Source organism: Arvicanthis niloticus, chromosome 5 (genome assembly GCF_011762505.2).
Source record: "Arvicanthis niloticus isolate mArvNil1 chromosome 5, mArvNil1.pat.X, whole genome shotgun sequence".
Classification (NCBI taxonomy): domain Eukaryota; kingdom Metazoa; phylum Chordata; class Mammalia; order Rodentia; family Muridae; genus Arvicanthis; species Arvicanthis niloticus.
In genome coordinates this window covers 101,020,576-101,033,549 of record NC_047662.1, presented here as the reverse complement: position 1 = coordinate 101,033,549, position 12,974 = coordinate 101,020,576, and the positions used below count along the sequence as shown (strand labels likewise).

At 41.5% G+C, this 12,974-nt stretch overlaps 1 protein-coding gene across 2 annotated transcripts in view; it reads left to right on the top strand.

Annotated features, from left to right (window-relative positions):
* LOC117709046 (phospholipid-transporting ATPase FetA) overlaps positions 1-12,974 on the top strand; it is a 103,049-nt gene that overhangs the window by 7,794 nt on the left and 82,281 nt on the right. The window lies entirely within an intron of this gene.

The window sequence follows — 12,974 nt, the reverse complement described above, 5'->3', positions numbered from 1 at the left end:
CAGCTGTGCTTTGTGACGAGTGAGACGTGTGAGTCTAAGTCCGTTCTTCTGCAAATGGATAGATGGCTTTGTTGAATGAGCTCTTTTTCCCATGCCTTTGACAAAAAAATAGGTAGCCACTGCTGTGTATGAATAATTTCTGGGCCCTCTATCCTACTGCATTGATTTAACTGCATGTTTTTGTGCTGGTACTATCACTATCATTCGGTAGTTTAATTTTATTTAAGGTTTATTTATTCAATGTACATGAGTACACTGTAACTGTCTGCAGACACACCAGAAGAGGGCAGCAGATCCCATTACAGATGGTTGTGAGCCACCATGTGGTTGCTGGGAATTGAACTCGGGACCTCTGGAAGAACAGTCAGTGCTCTTAACTGCTGAGCCATCTCTCCAGCCCCTTGGTAGTTTATTTTGAGGTCAGGTTTATGATGCCTCCAGCAGTGTTTCCTCTGCCTAGGATGTTCTTAGCTATGCATAGCCCTTCGTGTTTCCATTCTTGACTGCTCATTTGTGTTTCTTCTAGACAGGTTCTCACTATGTACCCCTAGCTAGTCTGGACTTGCTATTAGACACAGATGATCTCAAATTCACAGAGAGCTATGTACCTCTACTTCATGAGTGCTGAAATTAAAGAAATAATGGGCCACCATCCCAGCCTTACATAAACATTTTTGTCATTAGGAAAATGCAAATTAAACCATTTTGAAATTCTATTTTACCCCATACAATAATAATAGTCTTAAATATTTTTAACTGAAAATAAAACCACCATATGACTCAGGTACACCACACACCTAAAGGACTCTATATCCTACCACAAAGATACTTGCAAATCTGTGTTTATTACTACACTATTCATGGGCCTGAACCCAGTCTAGGTGTCCATCAAAGGAAGAATGGACAATGAGAACAGTGTAGATGCACCAGAAGTCTCTTCCAGTGTAAAGAAAAGGTTGGAGTCAAAGCTTTGTGTAAACAGTTTCCTAGGGCGAGACGCACCTGGAAAAACAGCTGTCTTATACACTATGGAGTAACAGAGTAGAGCACAATCTGAGCTCAACTTTTTGATTTAGGTTTTGGTTTGAGGCAGGGGCTCACCACAATGCTGCCCCAAATTTGTTGTGCCCTGGTTAAAGTTCTGAATGCTGGGGTTACAGGCATGCACTTCAGCTGTATGTAACAATTTTCTCAGTTGTTAAAAACAGTTCATTCTCTTTGCTTTTCAGTGAACTACAGTTAGCTTTATTAAGTGACCGTGAACTTCATCTTACTGAATCCAGGACCTCCTTATCTGGTTTCTCCTCTCCTAGGCCACTCAGCTGGGATGAGTGTGCTAGAGCTTGTGCCTGTCCTCTCTTCCTAGCTGATTCCGTGTCTTCCAGAGTTCTAAATGTACTTATATTGATATCAGATGCAGAAAATGAGACCCAAAGCCAGGAGAAAAATCAGTCCAGAGAAACAAACTTAAAAGTAAGAGAAATAAAGAGAAAATAAGTGAAAGAAAGAAAGATCTGCCAATTGAACAATGAATAATTTTTCTTCAGTGCTTCACAGTTATATCCAGTTGTAAAATGTTATACTCCTCAATGTCATAGCAAACCAAGGTGTACAGGGAACTCTTGAGCCACCTGCCCCCCATGTCTCTCCCTACGCTTATTCATCTTATTTCATCCTTGCACCCAAACCACTGAGAAAGCCAGTCAACATTAAGAGCTATCCTCTAATCAACCAGTTCTTATCATCTTTGTTTTATAGCCTAAGGTTTCTCTGCTACCATTTCTTACCTAGACTCCTGCAGAAACTTTCCAGTATTTCTTTGTCTTTTGTTCCCATTTCCCCTTCCCAAGTCCTTATTATATAGAATAAAATAGAATGAACCCAGATAGTGTCTTTGTACTCAGATCAGCCTGCTTTTTTTTTTTTTTTTTTTAGACATGGTCTCACTTATATAGCTCTGGCTATCTATCCTGGAACTCATTGTGTAGATCTAGCTGGCTTTGAACTCACAGAGATCCTCCTTCCTCTGCTTCCTAGAGATTAAAGGTATATACCACTATGTCCAGCAGCTTTTAATTCTCTTATTATCTTAGTTAGGGTTTTACTGCTGTGAACAGACACTATGACCAAGGCAACTCTTATAAGGACATTTAATTGGGGCTGGCTTACAGATTCAGAGGTTCAGTCCATTATCATCAAGGTGGGAACATGGCAGCATCCAGGCAGGCACAGTGCGGGAGGAGCTGAGAGTTCTACATCTTCATCTGAAGGCTGCTAGGAAAATACTGACTTCTAGACAGCTACAATAAGGGTCTTAAAACCCACACCTAGAGTGACACACCTACTCTAGCAAGGCTACACCTACTCCAACAAGGCCATACCTCCTAATAGTGCCACTCCCTGGGCAGAGCATTTACAAACCATTACACTCATCCTGTTCTATCTGTCTTAACTCTTGTGGTGGCTTCTCATTATAATCCCATAGCGAAGTCGGACTTCTAGCTGATCTACAGCGCCCAGCCTGACCTGATCTTTACCTGTTTCTTAAATCGGACTCCTGTTCTCAGTCCTTTTGAGTTGCTGGCCCTTTGTCTGTACAAACACATCAAGTTATATTTTGTCTCAGAGTTTCTAGCAGTTGCTGCTGGTTTTCAGCTTGCCATGGTCTTCCAGATCTCAGAGCTGTGCCCATTGTCCCATCATTCAGGTCTCATTTAAAGAACACTGATCCTTACCACAGCCGATTGTTCCCTGGGCCACTGCTCCATTATACATATTCATAAAGCACACGTCTTAGTGCATGGGAGTAACTTCACTCAAACATCAGCTGCACTGTTGGCAGAAGTTTGTCAGATCCCCTGTATAACAATAGCTAGTATAGAGCCTGGCCTGTTCATTTGTTAAATAAGTAAATTCCACCTCCTCTTATGCTGCCATCCTTGATGTAGGGAGCGCACTGTGCTACAGATTATTATAGTAATACTGGTTTTGTTGTTGCTGCTGTTGGTTTCCAGTCCTAGGAATTAGACCTAGAGATTTTATATGCTAGGAAACTCCCTACAACTGAGCTACATCTCCCTCCCGCCTTTTTAACATTATTATTTTGAGTCAGAGTCTCACTAAGATGCTCAGCCTCACCTTGATCCTGCTCACTGTACAGTCCAGGTTATCCTAAAACTAATTCTCCTGCCTCAGTCTCCCAAGGGGCTGGACTACAGGTATGCTCTGCCATGATAAGCTTGCAGTGATCTCTTGCTTCCCCGTTCTCAGAAATTTTCCTGATCTTCAATACATCATTATGAAACCCTAATTTTCTTGAATTTTAATGTTCTTGGATATTAATGTTTGCCTGTTAAAAGATCTTCAATGACTTCTCACAGTATCGTAAAGTGGGCTCTTATAAGTGGTTTCTTCAACAATTCAAGGACCTATTTGAGATGGAAAAGGTGAACATAATTCTAGCCTTTCCAGTCTAGTCTTTTTATGATCCAAGGACAAATTGAGAAAGAGGGCAAAACAAAAGCAGGAATGAGTATTTTCTTCTAAAGAAACTTATCTTCCCTCCCTTCCTCCCTTCCTCCTTTCCTCCCTTCCTCCCTTCCTGAAGCTGAGTATCAGACCCAGGGCCTCATTCACACTAGGCAAGTGCTTTCCCCTAGTATCCTTGAAAAAAGATTTCTATAAGAGATTATTGGATCTTTGGGGGGAAATGAGGGAGGTAAAGGAAAAAAAGGTTATGCTTGAGAGATTTTTCTCCCCAAACAATCCAGATGTGAGAAGCTGGGCCCGTAACTCAGGTCAGGAGGAACACTTGCCTGGGGTGTACAAGGCCCTCTGAGGGTCCCCAGCACTATAGAACAAATTTTGAAGTTTTAACCATTTTTTTCCTTTGACTATGAAACACAGAGCAACAAACAAAACAAAACTATAGAGATAAACTGACTGACATGGACAGAGTGATGGCAAAGGACAAACAATAGAGCTGGAGGAATGCCAGAGAGGAAAGAGAACCAGATGTCCCACCAAAGGGACCCAGAACCAGGCTTTCTCCATGGGAACCAGAAAGGAAACAGGACGTCTCCTGACCTCCTCTTGACCCTAGGAGATTTTTGCTGCATCCTGCCCTCCTCCTTTGGGACTCTAAAAGTCTAGACTGAACCAGAAACAAAACCAAAACAAGAAAAAGAACTTCACAGGTACAAGAAACTTACCTTCTCACAGAGGAAGCAGGCTTGGTGATTTGTTTTATGTTAACTCGACACAAGCTAGAATCACCAGAAAGGAATTCTCAATTGAGAACATGCCTCCACAAACTCTGGCTGTAGGCAAGCCTCTAGGGCATTTTCTTAATTAGTGATTGTGGGTGGTGCCACTCTGAGGCTGGTGGTTCTGGATACTATCTTGTCAGCCCCTAAAATAAGAAAGCAGGCTGAGCAAGCCTGTAAAGCAGTACTGTTGGGGGCTCTACTTTAGCTCCTGCCTCTAGGTTCCTTGCCGTGCTTGAATTCCTATCCCCACTGCTTTCATGTTACATGGAACAGTGAGTGGAATAAACCTTCTCTCCCAGAGCTGCTTTTGGTCATGTGTTTTGTCACAGCAATGGCAACAATAGTACACCGTTGAGTTTTAAAGTTCCTAAGTTTAGAAGTCTTTGTTGTTAGAAGTTGTGAGTGCCATACGGGGTGAATAGCTAACAAAGATACAGCATACTGGCAGATTTCTGGCTCTGCCTTATAAATGGCATTCTGGTAGTTTTCCTTTTTGTTACCTTTTTGTTTGTATATGTTTATGCTACATGAAATAAGTAAACATTTTGCTTTAGCTGAGATTCTGTGGAGAGACTCAGGATGGGAACCTTGATTTCTATGGTCTGACTTGGACTTGGTAGTAGGTAGAGCGTAATAGCTAAACCAGAGGCCAAGGAGACTTTATGGTTTCAAACATTGACTTTAATAAAATATAGCTCTTATTTTAGTCCATCAGTGATATACACATCTGCTTCTGTGAGAGCTCTTTCGATTCTTAAAAGCACTTGAGCCTGCCAGGAGTTTGCTCATTTGCAGTCTCCTCTGCTTATGCCTTCATGATGAAGAGCCTCCTCCCCCATGAGACAGATTTACTCTCTGAGAGCTTATCACAGCATCCATGGCTACACTCTGTGATACTCTGGCCGTGAGAGTCATTGGTAATGCTGGTACACAAATAGCTCATTGCTATGCCCCATCGTGTTTATATTTTATCTAGTGTTCAGACCGAGACAAATACAAGCTTTGAGACCTGTCCATAAAGCCTTTCTCCCAGTTTTTTACTTAGTAAATTATTCACTTGTGTGTGTATAATAGGAGGGGTCGAGGACCGCTGGCAGCAGTTACAGTTGAAGTTGGTCTGTAGTATGGTCCAGTCAGAAGACAATAGGCTAATGGTTCATCAGTGTCCTCTTCCCATCCCTAAGTTTCAGGTCATCTTTATTCCTATTTTATGAATTCATACCAGGGTCTGAGCAGCCGGGGCCTGTGAGTCCAGGGAAGACAGGCCATTTATTTCTTCCTCTGGATTTTGACATCAAATGAGAGAGTTTGGCTCCTGCAATGGCTTCTGTAGTCTTCTGTTATTCCTTCACTTCAGTATCTTTTTTTAATATCTCTAATGTTTCTCAGAACAGTTTTTATGTGACAACTGCCCCTCCCTATATTTAATAACTAAGGGGAAAATGGTTCACAGTAGAGTCTTAGCTAGTTATCTCAGCTCACATCAGCAGCAGCATGTTAAGGTATCTAGAGCATGTTCGGCCTTATGTTGTGTATTAGAAAGGGCACATCAGGCAAATCAGAGACACGTTCAACAAAACGGGCTGGCAAGATGCCTGAAAGGGTAAAGACTTTTGCGGCCAAGCTTGACCATCTGAGTTCAAGTGGGTCCCTGATCTACTTCATGGAAAGAGAAAACAACTCTATGTTGTTCCCTGGCCTCCACATGTACACCATGATATATACATGCTCATGTGCACACATACACACACACACACACAAATAAATAAATGTAAAACTTTTAAAAAAAACTGTGTAGTGCTCTTCAAATGTGTCAAAGTTCAAGGCAAGGAAAGAGTGACAGTCACAAGTCAGAGAGAACCTAATGACCAAACAGTATGTGAGATTCCAGACCAGCCCTGGAACATAGGAGAAAGGGCAAAACAGAAATCCAGTGTAAACTTCAGTTAACAGTGACATCCCAAGGTGCACTTCTTTCTTTGTTGAATGTTCTGTGGTTACATAAGGTCCTAACAGAAGGGCAAGGCACATAAAGAACATATGGAAATAGTTACATAAGGTTCTAACAGAAGGCTAAGGCACATAAAGAATGTATGGAAATTCTCTGTACTGTTTTTGCAACTCTTCCATAGTTATCTCAAGTAAGACATTTTTAAAAAAAACACAGTGACAGGATTGGCAAGATGGCTCAGCAGATAAAGATGCTTGCCACCAAGCCTGACAGCCTGGGCTCAATGGAACCCACATGGTGGGAGGAGAGAACTAAGCTACATGATAGCCTCTGACCTCCACAGAACGCACAATGGCATGCACACACATGCACACTCATATGCTCATATGTGTACCCATACACATACCACACGCTAAAAATGTAAAAACCACAGCAACTGATTAGACAGGCATGTTTTATTTTAAAGCTATTTAGAGCTTATTCCACTTCAGCATTTTTCATTTTTGTTAGTATATACTGAGTTGATGTAAAGTGTTGACAAATATGTATGTTGTAAAAAGTAATTACACAGGTATAAGATAAGAGGAGCTTGAAGTATTCTGTGTCCATTCTGTCTCCATCTGTTTCTATACTAAGGGCCTCAATTGCCTATTTTTTATTTCCATACTTTTCCTTATGGGTTTATCTTAATATATTTGACATATACATCTAATGATAAATTTTTATATGATATTTAAATTGGGTAAGTAAAATAATAACTTTATATATTATTATATATTATTTTTAATTTTTATTAATCATTGTATTCATTTACATTTCAAATGATATTCCCCTTTCTGGTTACCCTTCCACAAACCCCCATCCCATCCTCCCTCTCCTTTCTCCCCTTTGCCTCTATGAGGGTGCTCTTCCACCCACTCACCCAAATCCTGCTTCACCACTATAGCATCTCCCTATGCTGGGGCATCAGTCCTCCACAGGACCACAAGCCTCCCCTCCCACTGATGTCAGATAGGGCCATCCTCTGCTACATATGTATCTGAAGCCATGAGTCCCTCCATGTATAGTCTTTGGTTGGTGGTTTGGTCCCCGGGAGCTCTGGGTTGTCCAGTTACTTGATATTGTTCTTCCTATGGGGTTGCAATCCCCTTCACCTCTTTCAGTCCTTCCCCTAGCTCTTCTACTGGGGTCCCTGGGCTCAGTCTGATGGTTGGCTGTGAGTATCTGGATCTGTCTTGGCCAGGTGCTGGTAGAACCTCTCAGGGAACAGCCATATCAGGGTCTTATCAGCAAGTGCTTCTTGGCATCGGCAATATTGTGGGGGGTTGGTGTCTGCAGATGGAATGGATCCCTAGGTAGGGCAGTCTCTGGATGGCATTTCCTTCCGTCTCTGTTCCATTTTTTGTTCCTGTCTTTCCTTTGGACAGGAACATTTCTAGGTTAAAAATTTTGAGAATTGTGGGTGGCCCCGTCCCTCATGCCTGTCTACTGGATATGGTCTCTACAGGTTGTATCTCCCCTTTGTTGGGTATTTCAGCTAAAGTCATCACCATTCGGTCAACTTTTATTTATTTTTATTTTTTTGTACATTGGTGTTTTGGCTGCATTTATGTCTGTGTGAGGATGTCAGGTTCCCTGCAACTGGAGTTAAAGACATTTGGAGCGGCCATCGGGATTCTGGGAATTGAACTCAGGTCCTTCTGTAATTTATTTCTTCCTAACTGGATTCATGAGACTATCAGTTGATGTATATAACTGTGGCTCACTCATTTCAATACTATATAACTTTCCACTGTATGATCAGACCATAAGTTACTTTTTTCTGTTTGTTTGTTTGTTTTAGAGACAGGCTCTGGTGGTTTAAATAAGAACATCTCCCATTGGCTCAGATGTTGAGCACATGGTTCATGGCCTTGTTAGAAGAGGGGTATGTCACCGGAGGTGGCTCTTTAGAATTTGAAGATTTTGCCATTTGAGTTTGCTCTTGGCATCTGGGTTCAGGATTTAAGTCCTCAGCTTTCTGTTCCAGCTACAGTGCCTGCCGATGCCAGCCGGCTGACATACTTCCCTGCTGTTGTGGTGATGGGCTCTTATCCCTCTGGAACTCAAAGCCCAAATAAGCCCTTCCTTTTATGAACTGCATTGATTGTGGTGTTTATCACAGCTGTAGAAGGGTAACTGATATAGGGGCTCACTATGGTGTAGCTGGAACTTACTCTGTAGACCAGCTAGCCTCAAACTCAGAGAGTTGCCTGCCTCTGCCTTCTGTTATAGAAAAGAGTGCAACACCACTCTTGGCTGTAAGTTATTTTGTTGTTGTTGTTGTTTTGCAAGACAGGGTTTCTCTGTGTACCCTTAGCTGTCCTGGAACTTGCTCTGTAGACCAGGCTGGCCTCGAATTCAGAGATCTGCTTGCATCTGTTTCCCAAGCACTGGAATTAAAGGCATGTGCCACCACCGCCTGGCCATAAATTACTTCTTGATTCTACATTTTATAATCATTTGAGGACTTCCAGTTTTGCTATTAGGAGCAGCTATTTCAGATATTGTTGTATATAACATAAGTTTTTCTATATACCTGGAAGTAGACTTGCTGATTTGCAGGGTAAGTGTTTCATCAGCTTGATTAAATAAGGACAAATTATTTTTCCAGAGTGGTTGTCTAAATGTTTGTTGTTGTTTTGAATTTGGAAATTGAATCTAGAGCCTCACACATGACAGGGTGATGGTTAATATTGTCAACCTGAAAGGATCTAGACTCACCTCTAGTTATCCCTGGGAGGGATTATCTAGGTTAGGGTAATGAAGCAGGAAAACCTACCTTAAATGTGAGTGGGCCATTCCTCAGGCACGGGTCCTGGGCTGAATAATAGGGGAAAGCACGCTAACCACAAGCAGCACTCTGCTTGCTGACCACAGACAGACGCAGTATTAGTCACCACGACGTCTCTGCCACAATACACTATCCTTGTACTGTGAGCCAAACACACTCTCTCCTTACATCGTGCCCTCAGCCCTTTTTATTTTTTATTTTGAGACAGGGACCCATTAAATTGCTCAGACTGACTTTGCACTCACTTTGTAGCTCACTGTGAGCTGACTTTGAACTTCCAATCCTCTTGCCTTAGACTCCTAAGTAGCTGTAATTACAGGCCTATGCTATCAGGTCTAGCATGATTGTTCAATTTTTAATACTACCAACAATACCTGTGTTCCAGTTTCACTTTCTCCCTAACACAATATTTTAGACACATTTTTTCCTAATATGGTAGGTATAAATTACAATTTTAGAATATTGCTATTTGGTGAATGGCTATTTTGTGGGAAGCATTGTGTCTGACAATGACTGTTCAGCTAGAGCCAGCTGCTCACCCAGTCTGAGCATGTGTCGTATTACACTGCAGCTAACTGGAAAGAAGAGTAAAGCCATTAAGTTAGAGGAAAAAATGAAAGAAGGTGAGGGGGAGAAATGGGTTCTAGAGGAAAATAGGAAGAGATGGATAGTCTTACAGTTCTTCTTACTCAGCCTCATTATGGGGACCAATAATGTATCGTGTTTTTAATTATCCCTAAGTATCTCTGACAAACTTATTCCTAAATTGCTTTCTCCATTCTGCTTTTATCAAATTTATTTCTTCATTTTTAAAAATCATTCACAAAAAATAAATAAATTAGGCAGGGACTAGTTGATAGCATAGACATTAGTAGCAGACTACAGTAAAACCCACATCTCTAGTCCCTAGTCCATTCGTTGATCCATCTCTTCCTGTCTTCCTCCAGGACCCATTTCTTCCTTCTCCCCCTTACATTCTTTCATTTTTCCTCTAACTTTATAGCTTCAGTCTCCTTTCCAGTTAGCTGCAGAATAATACTACATACACTCAGGGTGGACGAGCACCTGGCTCCAGCTAAACAGTCATTTCTGAGGCCGCTCCAGGCTTTGTGCTTGCTGACCCTCTCACAGTGTGTGCTGTCCATGGGGCTTCTCCCACTGTTCTCTCACAGGGCTAGAGAGCTTCTAGACTTCAGACTTTATTTAGTTATATAACTTTAGCTATGCGTATGTATGTGTTGCGTAGATACATGTGTGTGCATGCATGTGTGTGTATGTGTGTGTGCATGCATACCTGTTTGTGTGTGGGGATGTACCCACAGAGGCCAGAAGAAGGCATTGGATCCCCTGGAGCTGGAGTTGTAGGCAATTGTGAACCACCTGATGTGGGTGCTAGGAACCAGACTCCAGTCCTGTGCCAGATCAGCAAAGCTTCTAACTGCTGAGCATCCAGCCCCCACACCTTTTGATATATTTACTTATTAATTTTGTCTCTGTGTGTATATATGTACACACATGTATGGAAGTCAGGGGTCAATGTTGAGGACCTGGTTCTTTCAGGTCTTTCAAGCTTGACAGCAGGAACCTTTACCTGTTGAGTCATTTCACTGGCCCAGACCATCACATTCTTTATTCCCATTTCAGGAAGGCTACCATGGAGGTGTGGTGTTCTGAATAAGAATGAGAGAAGGCTCCCATAGGCTCATGTGCTTGAATGATTGGTTCCCAATTGGTGGAACTGTTTGGCAAGGATTAGGGGGTGTGTTCTTATGTGACACATCAGGGAGATGTGTCCCTGAGGGTTAGTTACATTGAGGTTTAAAAGGACTCATTCCATCCCCAGTGTTGGCTCACTGCCTTGCCTCTTGCTTACAGATTAAGATGTAGGCACTCAGCTACTTCTCCTGGACCATGCCTGCTGCTATGCTCCGTGACTATCATGATGAATTCTAATGCTTTGAAACCATGAGCCCCAAGTACATTCTTCTATAAATTACCTTGGTCATTGTATCTTACCATGGACCATGGACAATAGACCAATAGAAATGTAACCAATATGGGAGATGGAAACTCTCAGGGAATGGGCTCAGTACATCAAGAACCATGTCTCAGAATTGCTGTTATTAAACAGATTCGACTGCCATACTTAAGAGCTTTACTCCAGAGGTTGGCCTAAAGAAATTATACTCCACACAAGTTTTATTTGACTTCCATATTTAATTTTCTTTTTAAAAATGTTGATACTTGGAGCTGGCAAGATGGACCAATAGGTTAGGGCACTTGCTTGCCAATCCTGACAACCTGCATTTCATTCCTGGGACCACATGGTAGAAAGAGAAAACTGACTATTGTAAATTGTCCTCTGAACTCCATATACATGCAATGGCACATACACATGTACACATGTGCACACACATGTGATAATAAAAATTATGAAGACTAAAAATCTGGACACTTATATGTCTTTTTATATAAGTTTCCTAATCTTGACTCATCTACAAGTGGTAACTTGTGGGACCTCAAAGAAACTGGTTAGAATAAATACATTTTATTGTTGAGTTATAAGTAATGTATCAGTTTTCTCATACCTGAGAAATAATGTCTGAAATAAATATCTTAAGGGAAAGGGGCCTGTTTTAGTTCAGTCATTGATCCATGGCCGCTTGGACAGAGCATCATGAAAGCAGGAGCCTGTGCAGAGGAACGTTAAGAAGTAAAGAGCAAGAAAAGCCTGGGGTCTGGGTCACCCTTACCCTCATTCCCAGAGGCCTTCTTCCTGCAAGGCCCCACTTCTGAAGTTTCCAGAAACTCCTAAAGCAGCATCAAGCGTTCAGCACATGAGCTATGGAGGACATTTTATATTCAAACCATGGTAGATGGAGAAGGAGCTAGTCAAAGAACATACCAGCATAAAAGGTGATAAGCTACAATTTACAGTGTTAAAACAAATGCGATTTTCATCTGAAAGGACAGATGACTGGCCAGCAAGATGACTTGATGTTTGCCACCAAGCCTGATGACACTAATTAGAACCGCAGAACCCATATGGTAGAAAGAGAGAACCAACTCCCACAAGTTGTTCTCTGACCTCACAATTATGATGTATACACTAATTAAATAATTAATGTAAAAGACAGATTTCAAAAGATATATTTACTACTGAGGAGGTTGAGGCAGGAAGACAAAGGTTCAAGACCTATCTGGGCTACAGTATAAGTTCAAGGTCGGTGTGGGAAATTTAGCAAAAAAAAGAGAAGAAAAAAAAGTCTGGTGATACAGCTCATTGGTAGTATTTGCCAAATATGTATGAGACCCTAGTATTGTTAAGAAGCAGAAGAAGGGAGGAGGAAGAGGAGGAGGAGGAAGAGGGAAGAGGAGGTGGTGGTGGTAATGGTGGAGGTAGTGGTAATTGTTTTCCTTAACTAATGAGAGAACCAGTAAGATGTTAACAATCAGTTAAAGTGATAATTTAGGAGTTAAATTTGTATAAACTATTCAATAAAGAAATGTAAGAAGACAGAGACAGGCCTGAGCTACATAACAAAACACTAGTTCAAACAAATAAAAAAAATGAGGATTTCTGAACTGAATATAAAATGAGTAATGTGCTAAAGTATAGTACACCACAGCCTTTGGAGTTATCTTTTACCTCAGGATAAAATGTTTGTATCTTTACTGGATAGAAGTCTACAGTTAACCTCTGCTCTGGAGACTAGTTGATTAGAAAACTAACCCAGGGTGTAAGCCCAAAACTGCACTAAGATATCACCCAGTAGTTTCTGATGACTTCTCCTGACAGATTGTACTCATCTATAGGCTTGCTTGCCAAGAAGCCTGTTTCCCAAGCTCTGAAACTATCTTTATAATGAAGATAAATGTAGTGAATTCTAAAAGCTAGTCGTATGTATGAGAGGTAGATTAT